The sequence below is a fragment of the Sminthopsis crassicaudata genome, chromosome 3 (genome assembly GCF_048593235.1).
Source record: "Sminthopsis crassicaudata isolate SCR6 chromosome 3, ASM4859323v1, whole genome shotgun sequence".
Classification (NCBI taxonomy): domain Eukaryota; kingdom Metazoa; phylum Chordata; class Mammalia; order Dasyuromorphia; family Dasyuridae; genus Sminthopsis; species Sminthopsis crassicaudata.
Window position 1 is genome coordinate 497,135,524 of NC_133619.1, and position 17,537 is coordinate 497,153,060.

The window sequence follows — 17,537 nt, forward strand, 5'->3', positions numbered from 1 at the left end:
ATGAATTCCCTGATTCTCCAGGGATTCTAACCACCATGTCTCAATTGCCTCTTGATTCAGCTCTTCTAATCTTCTTTTCCCAGAAGTGAAGTCTTCTTGTAACTTCCATTTTGGGAACAGGACCAGACCAGCCATCCCTCATTCTTTGGATTTAGTTACTATGATCCACTCTGATATTTTTCCTTTCCCTTTCAGCTTTTAAGCTTCTCTCTAATGTGTTTCTTTCTTCATTAGAATTTAAGATCCTTGAGAGCAAGAACTTTCTTTTTTTTCCTTGAATTTGTATCTTACAAGGCAAGCAATCACAGGGAGATCAGAAGCCATTTCTCTGAAGAACTTTGTAATTGATTGATTGTGTGACAATGGACTGCCCCAAATGGCATACCCACATCAAAGAAGACACTGTACTTTATGAACAAAGAAGAATTGAAGTAGTTCAAAAGAAACACAAAATGTGCAAATTTAGAGAATCTACCCCAGTGTTCATATGGAGTATTTGTGCCCAACTGTGGTAAAGCATTCTAAGTCTGATCAACCATAGTCAGACACATTGTAACATGACTCTAACATGGAGATGTCATTTTGGTCATCTTTGAGAACAAAGTTCAACAACAATTTGTTTCCTCACTTCCTGTCTAGCACATAGTAAGCCTTTAGTAATTGATTGATTGAGTGCTACACAACTGGTAGGGTCAGAACATAGGTACTTTTCCCATGCACTTTCCCTACATAAAATATCAATGAATTCAGCTTTTCTCCAATTAAAATGCCTTTCTAGTTCAGAAAACCTAGGAATGAAAAGTCCTTGACTTTAACTTTAAACCTTGCAGTTGTCTGACACACCTGCTGTTTAATATGATTCATAGTTAGAAAGATTCAGGAAGCAGAAGAAAGGAAGTAAGGCAGCCACATTTCTGAGTTTCTCATCAATCTCTCTAGTCTTCTTTTGCTCCCTTCCCTTGCCTTATTTCTGAATGAATTCTTTCCTACTTACTTACACTATGACCAATTAGATCTTTGTTCCTGTTCATTGCAGGCAGCCTTTAATTCCTCTGCACATGAGCAAAAGGCAGGTTCCTTTTCACCCAGAGCACCAAGTATGTTTTTGTCTAAGAATTAATGAATTCTACCATTTCAGAATATTTCTCTCCCATTCTTACAACAAAGAACCAACTATGCATGTAAATTTAGTCATTGACATTTTCAGAGTGGATAGGATGTGGATAGGAAAAGACTAAGGCAAATTGCTTCTCTCTCTCTCTTTCACACACACACACACACACACACACACACACACACACACGCACCTCCTCTAGTTTTTTACTAGTCTTTAGGACAATTCAAAAGCCTTCTGGCAAATTAATGAATAAACAGAACAATATAATATTGTTCTATTCACAATCACTGTTCCTAGAAACGATAATGGGATGCTGTCTGTTCCAACTTAAGGACAAAGGTCCCTTACTTGTTCATATAGCTGTGTTTCTCTCAGGAGGGAGAGGGACCCTGAGACAGGTGTTCTTGGCAGATTCCCAAGAAAACATATTGTATTTATGTCTGCTTTATATAAAGAATGTCACTTAAGGTCTATGTTTAATTCAATGGATGTCAAGGATTATTTATCTTATTTGTCGAGGATCTTAGGAATAATAACATCAAAAACATTAAACCAAGGAATGAAACTCTAGGAAAGGTATTTGATGAATTGTGAGGGAAGGTGAAAATAATTGATTTAAATGAGGTTTTGGTGATGCTAATGTAAAGGTAAATCAGAGCAATTCACCTTTTTATAGGAAATCTTCCTAGATTCCACTAAGAAGAATACCATGAACAGCAAAACTCAGAAAAAGTCACAGCTATCAATAAATTCCAAATTCTTGCTCCCTGTCCTCGGTGAAGCTACATTGAAGAGAAGAAGAACAAAGAAGAGATAAGATGGTAACAAAGAGAAGGGGGAACTATTCATTCTTTCTTTTGCTTTTTTTCTCCTCTCCCAGGATACTTAGGAAGGATTCTGAAAAGATAGATTTAAAATGGTTAATGTAGAATTGAAGCCCAAGGTAAGTGATGGTCAAAGAGCATCTATATTCTTTCATTAAGTTCTGAAGGAACTGGCAATTATGATTGGTGACCCTCTATCACTAAGTGGTTTTTAAAAAAGCAGGGACTAAAGGAAGAGTGAGACTTATCTATTATGGAATAATAGTTGGTTGGGGCTTTAAAAGTCATCTAGTCTGATCTTTTCATTTTATAGAGGAGGAAATTGAAGTCTAGAAAGGATAAGGGGTTTCCTCAAGTTATAAAGGTAATAAATATAAAAGATTGGGACCAATACTCAGGTCATCTGACTTCACATCTACTATTCATTCTTTCGTACCAGGATGCCCACAGACAGGGGACAGGCAAATGTCATTCAGATTTTCAAAAATGGATTGAGAGTATTCTAAAAAACAGAATAATACCCCTTTGAGCCTTGACATCATTCTCTGGAAAAATTAAAGCATATCATTAGAGAGATGGGGTTGTGAGCATTTAAAAGAGAAGTGGGGATCACTTAGAATAGGGGCTATTAAGTTGAGGTTGATATCAGGAGGTATCCATGAACTGAATGGGAAAAATTACACCTTTTTCTCCCCACTAACTTCTACTTGAAATTTAGCATTTCCTTCCATTATCAATCTAGGCAATCAAATGTTATTTTGAGAAGATATCTATGTGCTTCACCAGGTTGCCAAATGGGTCCTTGACATGACTCTCTTACTTAGAGTCAACATGACTTCATCAAAAATGCCAAACGAATCTAACTTCCTTTCCTGACAGTTTGTTAACTTATAGAATAAGGAATTTTAACAAAGTATTTTATAAAAATTTCCATACTCTCCTAGTACACACGATGGAGAAATGTAAACTACTAAATGATAGTACGGTCAGATCAATTCAGCACTGGTTGAATGACCAGATCTAATCTATATTAAAAATTGTTATTCAGTCATTTTCAATCATTGGTCAGTTCATGATGTTATTTGGAATTTTCTTGGCAAAGATATTGAAGTGGTTCACTATTTCCTTCTCTAGCTCATTTTATAGATAAGGACACTGAGACAAATAGGTTTAAGTCACTTGTCCAAGATCACACAGCTTGTAAGTGTCTGAAACAGTATCTAAATTCACCAAGAGGAGTCTTCCTGACTTCAGGTCAAGTGCTCTATCCACTGTACCATCTAGCTGCCCTTACATTCATATGTGGTCCATGCCAACTTGGAAGGAGATTTTCAGCGGAGTGCCACAGGAATGTCTCCTTGGCTTTGCATCACAGACTTGGATAAAAGCACAATTGGCTCACTTGATCAAATTTATGGATCACATGAAGATGGCGGAGAAAGCAGAGACAGGATTTTTAAAAAAAAATCTCATTAAGATTGGATGAAGAATCAGATCTAATAAAATGAAACCTAATAGGTATAAGTATAAAGAACTAGGACAGGGGTTAGTGGTTAGCATGCTGAGCTTGGAGACAGGAAGGCTTTGGCTTAAATTCTGAGACTTACTAGGTGTGACCGTGGGCATTCTCTATGTTCCATTGGCAACTCCCTAAGACTTATCTCCTTAAGTCACAGATCTGCTATGATATTTGTTGGTATTATGGGCCCCAGACAACTCCCTAAGGCTTATCTACAAGTCAGAGACCATTGCCACAAAAGGTGGTAGAGGGAGTTCCCCAAGCTAAGAAAATCACAGATACCTCCTATATTCACAAAATGCAAAGTTCATAGGATTATCAATTTAGAGGTGAAGTCATCAAAACTTCATTTTATTTTTGAGGAAACTAAGACACATAGAAATGAGATGATAAGGCAAAGATAGGATTTGATATCAGGTCTCCCAATTCTACATCAGAGACAGAACTAGGAATTTGTATACCCAGTACATATATTACTTATCATGCCTGGGTCAAGTGGCTTGAAACCATTCTTAATTGTTGTGAGGAGGGAAGAGGGGTTAGGAGACAGATTTCAAAATGCTGACTATTTCTGAGGAGGCAGCTGGAAGAGGGGGTGAGGAGAAGGAAGAATGGGCCAAGTCAATGGCTCTCTCCAGGTTCCCTTCAGGCCCATCTGGTAGCTTTCTATTTTAAGTACTCATTCTTGCTAACTAAGCTGCTGAAGGACTGCTAATGATGGCAATGTCCTACAACTTGGCACGCTGGGCCAAAGGTCTGGTCACTCTGCTCTATTATTGCTATTCTCCAGCTTCATCAGTCTTTTCATCACACTATGCTGCCTGCTCTTGGATTAAAGTGAACAGCTACAAAAGGACATGAGGTGAGACTAGATAACCATCCTTCTAAGAAAGAGCTCAGAGTTTCAGGCAATTGCAAAACTCAAAATGTCAGCAGAGTGATAGAGCAGGCAAAAACTTCATGTGATCTTGGCCTGGATTAAGAGTATCACAGAGTTCAGAATGAAAAAAAGTGATAATCATGCCTTATTTTGATCAAACTGAGATTATATCGTGAACATGTTGTTTCACTGTCTTATTGTACAAAGGTCTTATTAAGTTGGAGAACATTTATCAAGGTCTATCAAGAGGGAATTCTAGATGACTCTATTCAGGATTTGGTTGAAATACTTGGGATATTTAGCCAGAAGAAGAAACATCACTGGAATGGGACAGATATATGACATATAGAGAGTACTGTAGATTTAGAATCAATTTTAGAATTAATGGACCCTAAGCAAGTCATGCGACTGCCATATACTTTCTTTATCTGTCAAATGGAGCACCTACATCCAGAATTGTGCAGGTCAAATGATATAATATGGGTAAAGAATTTTTCAAACATTAAAGAGCTGGGTTATTATGGCATGTTAATATTTTTAAAGAATTTGCAGGAAATGTTAAACTTATTCTGTCTGATATGAAGGCAGAACAAAGACCAATGGCTAGAAGTTGTAGAGAAGCAGGATTAGGTTTGATATAGAAAAAACAATCCAACAAAGATCAGATTGCTTCAGGAGGCCATTATTTATCCATCTCTGGAAGCGAGGTGAATGTTATGCTCAACATGGCATAGAAGGGATTCTTGGGTACAGTTTGAAATAGGTTCCTCTAAAGTCATATTGCTGTGTGACCCTGGATAAGTCACTTAACCTGTTTGTCTTAATTCACCCAAGAAGGAAATTGCAAAATACTCCAGTATCCTTTCTAAGAACATGGACAATATTTTGGTCCACAGGGCTCTGAAGAATAGGATATGATTGAATGATTGAACAACTACAATAACAAAAAGTTGGGCATTGGTTCTGGAATCTCTAAAATTGCATTTCAACCAATTTTCCCCTTATTTTATTACAGTTTTTTATTTTCAAAAATATGCATGGATAATTTTTCAATATTGACTCTTGCAAAATCTTGCATTCCAAATTTTCCCCTCTTCCCTCCACCCCCTCCCCTAGATGGCAAGTAATCCAAGATATATTAAATCCAATATATGCATATATATGTATACATATACATATATATATAGCTGCACAAGAAAAATCAGATCAAAAAGAAAAAAATGAGAAAGAAAACAAAAATGTAAGCAAACAACAACAAAAAGAGTAAACATGCTATATAGTGATCCACTCAGTTCCCTCAGTTCTCTCTTTTTGAGTGTAGATGACTCTCTTCATCACAAAATCATTGGAACTGGCATGAACATTTCATTGCTGAAAAGAGCTCACATCCATCAGAATTGATCATCATATAATCTTGTTGCCATGAATAATGATCTCCTGATTCTGGTAATTTCCCTTACCATCAGTTCATGTAAATCTCTCCAGACCTCTCTGAAATCATTCTGCTGATCATTTCTTATAGAACAATAATATTTGATAGCATTCATATACCATAATTCATTCAGCCATTCTCCCAACTGTTAGGCATCCAGTTTCCAGTTTCTTGCTGGAAATAGCTTTTAATGATTAGGTATTCAACCTATAACAAAACATCTTCCTCTCCTTAAAGGCTTTTTTTTTTGTTCACTACCCCTCCAAATTGGCATCTGAAGTAAAGTTATCAAACTCACCTTAAAACATGCCTTGGAGTTGTTCCTGGGTGGTATCTGTTCACTGAGGCATGGACTCTGTGGGTGACAAGTCACTTGGGGAGTCAGGTCCTTCAGGAAAGGACATGGGATACCTTAGGTAATGGGGTGGTACTGGCCCTCCCAGTTCTACCTTGGGGTGGGGATAAGGGGATATGAGACTTCCCAGAACTCAAGAGCCCTAGAATTCTGATTTCTTAAATCAGTTTAAAGGCTCTAAATGCTTGGGGTTGACCAGGTCTGAGAAGGTATTCAAGTATACTCTGAAGAGTGGCCTGTCTGTGTCCTTGGGCTTTTCAAGAGGTTCGGGGAGGTCTTTCTTTCAAGATATCATTTGGTCCCTGGTTATTTCAGGTAGCTTGTGATAAACTTCTAGTCTTAGGAAATTTCCTTCAGGGCACCTGTCCTGATTTTATCTGGAGCAGCTCCCTCCCTCAGGTGAACTCCAAGTAAATCCATTCTCTTATATATAGACATGTGCCTTCTTATTGGAACTGGTGTTCCTGTCTTATCTCTCTTTCTAAATAGTAGATATGCCAAATACACAGATAAATATCTTTCAAAATAGAGAGTTTGAAAGTACACAAAGTAGGTTCCTCCAAAGTAGGCATCTAATTTATCTTTGTCCTCCTTAGCTAACCTTGCATAATGGCTAACATAGAGAACTTGCCACTGAATATTCCTTGAGCTTAATTTGCATTGAAATGGTTATTTTCCAGTGACCAAGTCCTAAAGAAAACATCTAACTATGTTGGGAAAGCTATTTCTTTTCATGATGTCTCCATGGAAATATCCTCCATTCCGTGTGTGTGTGTGTGTGTGTGTGTGTGTGTGTGTGTGTGTAGCATTGCCTCCAGACTTGGGTTTAACTCCCAACTCTCCCTCTGTGACCTTGGGTAAATTATTTAATGTTTCTGGCTTTCTGGGGCCACTTCCACCTCTGGATATCTGTTATACTGTTGCTTTAATGGACTGCCATTTAGATGTTTGAAAATTGAGAATGGGGGTGTGTTAAGAGATGGGAGTCACGAAGGAGCCACTGATATCTCATTGGTTCTTTGTGGCAGGTTAAAAACCCATATTTATATGTGGGTCTGAGTGACAGAGGATCAAGAAAACTTAGACTGATTCTAGGCCATAGAGCAAGAGAACTCTTCATTTGAAGTCTTGAAGCAAAAACAGTAAAATGAATGAGTATTGGGCATCATTGCAATTTCTACTTCTGTTACCATAATCAATTGGGGAATGGCTGAACAAGTTATGGTATATGATTGTGATGGAATATTATTGTGTTATAAGAAATGATGAATTCAATGGTCTTAGAAAAACATGGAAAGACTTGCATGAGATGAAGAAGAGCAAAATGATCAGAACCAAGAGAATGTGGTACACAGTAGCAATATTGTTTTAAAGATGACCAAGCGAATAAATTATTTTGACTATTCTAAATACCCATATTAACCATAAATGACAAGTGAAGGAAGATATCTGCATACAGAAAAAGAACTAATAAATATAATTATGTATAGAATAATTTTATATATTTTTATTTGTGTCTAATGGTAGCCATCTCTAGAGTGGGAGGAGAGAAGAAAAAAAGAAATGTACATGATAACTTTATTATATTTAAAAGGAACAGTAAGTTGTATATATGTAACCATCTTTTTATTATACTATGTTATGGAAATGCTTAGATTTTATTTCATAAATCAAATTAAAAGAAGAAATAAAATAAGTGAATGAATAGATTTAGAGCCAGAAGAAATCTCAGAGGTCATTTAGTCTACATCTCTTATTTTATAGATGAAGAAATTAAGGATGGGGAGGGAGGTTAAAGTCACACTGCTCTGAAGTGAAAGAGACTACAGTTGAGTTGGGGTCCTTGGCTTTTCAATCATCATTCTTTGCACAGTATCACTCTTGTATAATATGTGGTGGAAGAAATTCTTATCTGAGTTCAGGTTACATTCAGTGGCCTTCCAGTTGAAAAATTTTGTGATCCTATGAAAGGATAATGTAGACATTCTAGAGACATTTCCTGTCCAAAGCCTTCTTTACTCTTTACCTACAAGTGTACCAATTGTCAGAGGGTTTCAAACTCATTCAACCATAACTTCAAGTCATTTGGAAATCTTGGACTGGGTCGGCCTTGTGTAATATTGGCTTTCTTCAGGTGCCCAGTCTTGAGCTCTAGTTTTATAAACAAATCACCCTTAATTAGTCTTGGCAGCTCAACACCTTCATGTTATCTACCACATTTAACCAGCCACTCCTACTCTTGTTAAATCCGGTTATAAAGTAAACTGCTCTCTTGCTGTGCGGTTGCATACAGATGAGTTGGCAACCAGTTTGAGCTGACTTGTTGACTCATAAAAACCATCAGGGCCTAAGGCTGTCTCACTCCAAATACTAGAACTGTTGGACCAAAGTGTCAAGGGACCTGTCACTCCAGGAATCTGCTGTTCTCTTGGGAAAACAGCAGGACAGCTGGGCTTTGCCCTGACAGCAATTCTGGCATCCCACAAGGTAAGGGGAGGTGTTCTATATTGTTGTTTCTTTGGGGGAAAAGAAATGTAAACTGGGGAGATTTAGCCTTTTCCCCTGTACCCTAATTATTTGTCTAGCCTCTTTCTTTGGATCAGAGTATGCTAAATTTGTCTCTCTCCCATCCCAGTCTCCTGTTTTATTTGCATAGACAATCCCTTGCTCATTGCCTCCTGTCACTTCTTGACATCTCACTGCTTTGAAGTTGGATGCCAACCAAAGCATCTTTCTTATATCATGACATTACATTTGAAGGAAGAGGGGAGAAAATCTGACTTCCTCTATTCCCATGGGTAATTCATTAGAATTAAAGGGAGAAGAGGCGCCTGGACATTTGTAACTTCTGGTTCACCTCATTACTTAGCAAGAAATCTCTAGAAAATGCCCTTAGACCCGAAGCAGTCTTCTCCAGGGTTCACAAATGTGTTATGTAGGAATTCTGTCTTTGGTGGCCTTGCATGGTTAAACTTACCTGTGTGGGTAGCCCATTGCTAGAGTGGGGATAAAGATACTAGTTGAGGTTTGCAATGAAAGTCTAGACAGGTGAAAGGCGAATATATTCTGTTATTGTGCATAAGTCTTGTGGCTTAATATGTTCACATAAAAAACAGGACTTCTTTGGGGAGCTTCTTAAGGATTGGGAGGAATGAATGGGGGATTCTTGATAATGATTTAGTCCTCTAACTACAGAACTGACAAATTCAAAACACCAGCAGATGCCAGGTGTTTGACCATTTGGTATGTTTTATATGGCCCCAAGAACAAGTAGAAACAGGAGAAAATCTCTTCATACCTCATACACACTGGTCCAATCTGTGTTTGACATTCAAAGGCTTTGATCAATATGGATTTTGTGTCTTTATTCCTTGGTTATGGAAAAAAAAACCTATTTCCCCCAATATTTTTCCGCTAAATAAGCAAAACAGAATAAGAAAAACAGTCCATGACTGCAATTCAAGAATATATCATGCCGACATGCTGATCTACACTTACTCATGTACTAGAGGAGTCAACTAGCTTGGAGTGGGTTCCCTTTCAAATATAAGCTTGGTTTGCCCTATTTTCTTGTGCATTGCTAGAGTATCAACTTTCCACAAATAAACCAGATCTGATTTTAACAGTAAAATATTGGAAGGGGAAGAGGGAAAGAATAAATGATACCAGCAATCCCGTCTTTGGGTACTTGAGATATTCAGTGAAAGTATAAGCATGTAAAGATACCTTTAAAGTCCCATTATCTCAAGTGAAGATCAAAACTCTGAAAGAAAGGGGGGAAAGTCATAGCTTTGTCAAACTGGGGGGATGTGGATGTATTTTTGTTTTTCCTCTGATTTTATGATAAGGTACTTGCTAATACCAAGTCTACTAGACTTTGAAAAGTTAAATCTTAAAGCTCTTCATGTGTGTCCCCCTCCCCTTTTATTTTTTCTTACAATATGTTTTCTTGTTCTTGTCTACAGATAGCTCAGTGGTTTTCTTGGTTGTTTTTAAATGATCAAAATTCCATTTTATGCTCCCTGGTTCCTACCCATGATGTGGCTCCCATGGGGTCTCAGATTCCTGGGATGTTTTTGGAATCCTGGCAAGGAAATCAGTCATAGAATCTGGGGTCTGAGAAATTACTCAATATAACTCCCTTATTTTATAGCAAAGGAAACTGGGGTCCTTATTTAAATGGAAAGATAGCAAATCCCCCAAAAGCTTGTTTTGTCACAAATTTTAATTCCATGACTATCTAAGAAACTAATCTTTGTTGCTGTTTTTAGTCTTCATGAAGACTATCATTCTTTTTTCTATTATGTTAGCTATATTATTGTTAATAGGCCTAATGCTATTATACTTTTACATACATGCTGTCTTTCTTCATAAAGCCTCCCAAATGAATAAGTCAGCTTTAAACGATTGCTTCCTTTCAAGAGATTTCTGAAGTATATTTCATCATCTAGGCTACTTACAAATTCTGGAATCTCAGATTGCTCTTTGGCAAAATGGGAATAATCATGCATAGGGTACCTATATCACTGGGGTATTGAAAGACTCAAAAAAATAATATGGGTAGAATACTTTTAAGTACTACATAAATGTTATTTATCATAATTGCTATTATTTTAAATCATATTTATTCCCCCAACTGCTCCAGTCTCTTGGCCCAGTTTTATAGGTGGGTAAATATGAAGATGGAATCATAGATCACAGACCTCAGAAAGAATCAGGAATATTCTTGGAGTTCTTTTCTCCAGAGACTCACTCTCCTAAGTGGCTTATATAAAACCTTGTCTAGCCACTCAATAGAGTGGACAAGAGGAATAGAACTAGCATGGCCCAAAATAACCTAAGCCGATTCCTCTCTTTTTTAACATATGGGATTTTATTAAGGCCTTGCTGTTAACTTCTGACAACCCTAGTTTCTGGCCTTTTGCAGCCCCCTCTTATCCAGTATGATAAATTACATTGTACACCAGTACAGGTACTTAATTCAAAGGGTGAGTTAGAAAGGATGGGGAAAGGGACTAGAATATTTGATTTAATTTCTAGGGGCTGACACTAACTTGCCAATTACTTTAATATTATCATGGATTCAATTCTACCTAATGCTAGAGTTATTCTCTTATGACTGGACAGAACAAGATTTAGGAAATAAGTTCTCTAGGGAAATCTTGCTGTCCATAAGGCACTCAAAGTTCTTAAGAAAATATGCCAAATTTAGACATTATTTAATTTTTAAAATTTTAGTTTTGCCTTTCATTTTTAATCATTTTTAGTATTTTCCTCCTTGAATGTCATCCCCACAAATGAGTGATTTGAATTATACCAATGCCAAAGTGACGGCACAGGATAGAATATGCAAAATTCTATACCCATCTCTCCAAGGAAAGAAAGCAAGCTTATTTCTTTATTTCTTCTCAGGGGTGAGATTGATCATTACAATGGTGAAGTGTTTGTTTTCATTCTTGTTTTGTTTACATTATTGTAGCCATTTGTGTGTATTGTTTTCTTGTTTCTATTTTACTTTGTATATATTAACATACATTTTACCATGTTTCTCTGAATTTCTTATATATGCTATTTTGTATCTTGACACATATGGGCTGTGGGTGACAATTAGGGTTTAGAAATAGGATAAGCAGCACAAATTACTCTTTTCAAGCCTATAGAAGGCAGTATGTCACTAATAATTATCTAGCCAGAGAGTATAATCTCTGAGTTGCCCTACCAGAAGATACTATAATTGAACCACTTGCAATATGGCCTCATAAGAGTTTCTCACTTCTATTGTTCACTAACTCAGAGCATCAGGCTAACTTAAAACCCATGCATGTCAGATTCTGAATTTAGACTAGGGGATGATACAGAATATTTTGAAAAGGAGGAACTCTATCCTTCTAGCCCACCTCTATCTAGAATTTCATCTTTCTGACAAACAAACCCAATCAATCACTGAATACAGGTACAATGGCTTTGCAAAAGCCAGTAATCTCTGACATCTTGTTCTTCCTCTTAGACTGGGTCCCATTTTCATTTCTAGTCTGATTGATTTTTCATAGTAGAAAAAGAAGCGGATTTGTGCTCAAAGGAAACAATTTCAAATCTTGCTTCTTTCAATTATTACATACAGATGCTGGGTAAGTCATTCAATATTTTTGGGCCTTACTTTCCCCATTTATAACTAGATGGTCTATGAGATCCCTTTTAACTTCTAAATCTAGAATTCCATTATCATCATATTTGGTTATATTATTTATTAGGCATAATAAGCAGTCCCATATGGAACCCTCTGCCCACCTACTATTTATTTACTCTTGGGTGTATGTGGGGGAATTTTATATATTCACAGACTGTTGAGAAGAAATATTTGGCAAGATATGTGCATCCTAGTCCCCCAGGTCTTAATCTTCAAATATAAATACATCAGAGAAGTAGAGGGAGGGGGATAATCAAATGACTGTCCTTTTTGACAAGTGTTTGATACTGGGGATGTCCTCATGCTTTGGTTTCACTTCCAGGCTCAGCATTGGTATTGACAATGATCCTTATCACCAATCTCAAGCACTGAAGATAAGGAGGCTTAGGATATGGCCTGTGCTGCTCAAAAGCCTGGCCTCAGTCTCAGGGATCCTGACATTGGACCCAGTCATTATAGACAGAAGGGTAAGCCCAAACAGCAGCAATCTAGGATTCTTTTTTCCACAGTCTATTGCCACTTACTCACATGGCAGCTCACACAGTGGGCAAAATGCCTTAGTTCAAATGACCTGGTTTTCTCTACTCTCTGTAGCCTGAATAGCAAGCTAAAAATCTCTTTAGAGTGAAAAGAAAAAGGACATAGGGAGCCTCAAGCTTAGATTTTGGCACATTTCAGTATCGTCAATTCTGTTTCTCTCAGTGGGTATTTCTAGGGCCTTATTACTCCCACAGAGATGAAACACTACTGCTGAAACACTGTAATGCTACATTACGGTACCATAATATTTCATTACATTTACATCCCACAGTTTCATCAGCCATTCCTTAATTGATGTGCACCCACTTTGATTCCAGTTTTTTTTACTACCACAAAAGTGCTGGTATGAATATTTGGGTACATATTTAGGATCTTTTAGACCTTAATTATTATTCTTGTGAGTGACAAGCAAATCATGAACAGATCTGTTGGTCCCTTAATCAGAGGGTTTCTTAAAGAATTAATAAAGGCTAATGGCTTATGGCTTAAATTGCTATAGAAGAGAAAAAATTATAATTGGTTTTTTAAAGCTTCCCTTGGAGCCATTTTGGGTTTTTTTCTTCAAATTGGGCCTCTCCACCCACGAGGGGCAGAAACTGGCAAATTCTATGTGGCATGGTCTGTCTGCATTTTCAATTACCTTCCAGACTGCAGGCATGAGGGGGAGTAAAATGAGTGCTGAGGGAAAATCTGGAAGAAGGGTTACTCATTTCAAGAATATTCATAGCAATGTTGTTTAGACCACATCTGGGCCATGCTGTCCATCTCTTTCATTGGCTCCCTTCACTCCCTTTTGAATAATACTTGGCATTCCCACAGTACTCTTCTGTCAATCATTCTCAGTTACACTCAGGAGTTGAGGAAGAGTGGAATAACATGGAAACTGGATTTTATTTATTTATTTTTTTGGTGAAGGGGGAAAAGAGAATATTTTAATTCTTCTGCTGCTTAACCTGGAGTCCATGAACTTTTTAAAAATATATTTTAAAAATGTATTTCAATTTTGTTTGCTTCTTTTGCAATTTTATATATTTTACTTTACATATTTAAAATTTGGTTCTGAGAAAGGATCTGTTGGTTTCATCAGATTACAAAATGATCCATGTCTCAAAAGCAAGCTTAAAAAATCTCTGCCTTGATGGAATGAGTGTTGGTATTGGAGCCAAGAGACTTGGATTCTGGTGCTGGCTCCAATTGTCAAACATGTGACAAAGTCCACAGAAAATAAGTGACTTGTCTATTTAATCTCCTTGGGCCTCAATTTCTTCATCTATCAAATGGAGATGATAATACTTGCAAAAAGTTGTAAGAAGTGATACAAAATGTGAATTACTACTGTTTCTATACTACTATTCTTGTTCTGAATGACTTAAAATTGCTTTAAGACACACCATTTTCAGGGTCTGTTGCTCTCCCCATTAGTTTGTCTACATTAAGAAAAGTGAAAAGATTTGCTGGTGAGAGATTCATGATTCTATGTAAATTGAATCACAGAGTACTCGAGGTTATTTTGTACAAGCTGTACTTGAAGTAGAAAGTCCCTCTACCACATAGAATCAATGAGACTGAGAGCCAGGAAGTACTTTAGAAATTATTATGTGCAATCAGTTTATTTTACAGATTGGGTCCAGTTAGAACCCTAACTTGCCCAAAGCCACATAGCTAGTGAGTTTTAGGACACCCAGGACACCTAGCTCAGTACTCAACCCCATCAAATAGTCAATTTGCCTCTGTTTGAACAACTCCAGGGGTGGAGAATTTTCTTCCTTACAGGAAGCCAATTCCTTTTTAGTCATCTTTCATTATTCTTTGTATTTGCCTCTCTGTAATTTCTACCCACTTGTTCTGCCCCTTGGAACCACAAAAAAAAAAAAAAATCTAATCCTTTTTCCACGTGACAGCCCTTCAAATATTTGAAGACTGCTATCATGTCTCCCCTAAGTCTTCTCTTCATCAGGCTAAACAGCTCTAGTTTCCTCAATTGTTCAATTCCAATTTGTTGCTTCTCAAATATTCTTGTTATGAATACAACATCTAAACCCCAGCAGGAAAGGAAATCATTTGGCATCCTCATTAAGAATAAAGAATGTGCTTTCCCAAGGTCATTGTGGATAAATAATATCTACCTCACTTTTCTTTTTTTCTTCCTTCTTCCGTCTCTAGTTTTGCAACCAAGGATCCATGGTAATTCCCCGTGTTGGTTCTTTACTTAGAAAAATTGTTTATCTTTATGGATATATTAGTATCCCAAGCCAAAAACTACAATTACCTTGCCTTGGGAATTTTACCTTGTTACTTACTTACTGTCCTTTTCTTTTCCCACTCTCTCCCTCTGTATCTCAAAACAATTAGTTAGAGTCTTAGTAATGATACTTAATGCCTGTCCAGCAACATGTACCCTTGTCTTCACAGAATGGATTTGTTTATGGGATGCTATACCTGGGAAACATCAGGTGGATATTGTAGCTGGAGAATTTAAACTCTCCAAACCCTCTCAGGTGATCACCCCTAAGGGAAGATTCCCATGGTTCACTGACTGTGATTAAATTCTCAGAGGTTTCTGGCTCCATCCAGATCTGTTATTTGTCCTTGAGTGGTGGAACAGACCTAAGTTCTCTACTAATGAGAGTGCCTCCCACAGGAAAAGACAGACTGATAAAAGTTGGCCATTTGGTGGCCACATCCATTGTAACTAGTAACAAGATGTTCAGTGAGATAAAAGTAATCACAATCTCATGCTTCAAAGCACCAACTGACCCTCTAAAGGTCAGGAAGAATATTCTGCTTTTGCAATGTGGTTTGAGTTACTGATGAATTTTGCATAGAGTATAGACAACCTAAAATGGATTTGGAGAAGACAATTAAAGGATGGTCCAAGAAGAATGTAGAAAGTTTAAGATACAGGAACTATATTTTCAGAAGTTTTTTTGGAAATAGAAGAGATTTTTAATCTGCTAGTCTTATCTGGGGGGCAGCTAGGTGGAGAGCTGATTTCAGAGCCAGGAAGAGCTGTGTTCAAATTCTGATATGAAAACTAACATATACCGGCTATATGACCATGGGCAAATGACTTCACCTCTTAGTACTGTAGGAAACTCTCTAAGACTACAAATTATGGGGGAAAAGTTTCTTCATCAACTAGTTTTCAATAAAAAAAGAAAACATAGACCTAGTCCCTCTCATTCCCCCTACTCTGGGTTTGTCCCAATAAACAGGGAGTATAAGATCTGATTATTGCTTATATTTATTTCTCTTTTGTTTCTCTATAATAGAATAGTACCATTACAAAAAGGAAGAACTCAATGAACCTGTTTGAGATTCACAAGATGTAAAAATGTGATTTCAATGAATTTGAAATTGCTTTGGGGAGATAAGACTTGGAAAATGAAGCTGAGATGGTAGCTTTGCAATTGTTAAATTGTGGCCCAGCTTCCCCTTCTTCCCCTCCTCTATTTGATCTTTGGCAGGAGATCCTATACAACCTAGTTGGGTTGGATGATGGATCTTGCTTTTCCAAAAACAAGAGCCATGACTATAGACAGCATGTAGTAACAGACAAAGTAAAAGAAACAAACTAAGAATTTCAAAGATGAATATACTTAATTAAGGCTCTGGTAATCTAGAAGGGCTTCCTGAAAGAAGCAAAGCCTGAACGATTTGAATAATGCATTGCATATTGATAGAGGAAAGGAACACTGAATGAAGTATTCCATAAAAATCTACAAGCCAGAGTGGAAGTTAATTTGGAGCTCATTTATTGATAGAAAGGAAGTAAGATCCCTGGACCTATCCTTCTTCAATGGTATCCAGAGCATTGTAACTAGTTTTGAACCTGACATTTTAATAAGGATATTGAGAAGCAAAAAAATACCTGGAAGAAGCTAAACTAAGGTGGGGAGAGGACTGGAAATTTAAGCAACAGGGCATGTTTTATCTGGGGTAAATATATGTGGAAACTATCTGAAAAGTAGTCAGGTGAAAGAGGAGTCAGTTCCCAATTATTATAATGAACAATCAATTAGCAAATGTTAATTAAGCATTTACTATGTGTCAGCCACTTCTCTTAAGCATTAGAGATACAAAAAAATTGGGATAAATTCCTGCATGGACTGCATTCCTATATCTCTTTGGGTCTTTCTATACCATATCAGAGAAATCTCTTCACCCTGGAAACCCACTTCACCTCCAAACTTAACACATCTATACCTCTAAAGCTATTCCCTTTGATCAACTCTCAGAACCACCATTTAAAGGAGGAAGCCCAAGCCAATTATGTCTCCATTGCCCTTCAGATTTACCATCCTTACTCACTGGGTTTTTTTTTTTATTCTACCCCCTCTTCAGGTTCCTTATTTTATTCTTTTTACAATCCCTCTTGTGCTTTGTCTTTTTCCATTAGAATGTAAGTTACTTGAGAATTGGGACTGTCTTTATGCTCCTATTTGTCTTAGCAAAATGCCTGGAACATAGTGAGGTCTTAATAAACGTTTGTTGTCTTGAAAGAAAGGCAAAAACATGATGCCTGCCCTTAAGAAATCACATTCTCTTTGAGAAACTCTTATTTGAAAGATCAGCTGATAGAGCTAGGATCAAATGAGAAGAAGCTATAGGAATGAATATTTCTGTTTAATATATGTAAATGCCTCTAACAATTATAGTAATTCAGAGATGAAAATAATTGCT

At 37.1% G+C, this 17,537-nt stretch overlaps 1 protein-coding gene across 1 annotated transcript in view; it reads left to right on the plus strand.

Moving 5' to 3' along the window:
- The first annotated feature begins 8,406 nt into the window (after window positions 1-8,406).
- The window catches only part of KCNJ1 (potassium inwardly rectifying channel subfamily J member 1), a 57,654-nt gene continuing 48,523 nt past the window's right edge, over window positions 8,407-17,537 (plus strand). Inside the window, exon 1 of the mRNA XM_074303826.1 lies at window positions 8,407-8,614. The gene's annotated coding sequence lies outside the window, so the exon portion shown is untranslated. The remainder of the gene's footprint in view (window positions 8,615-17,537) is intronic.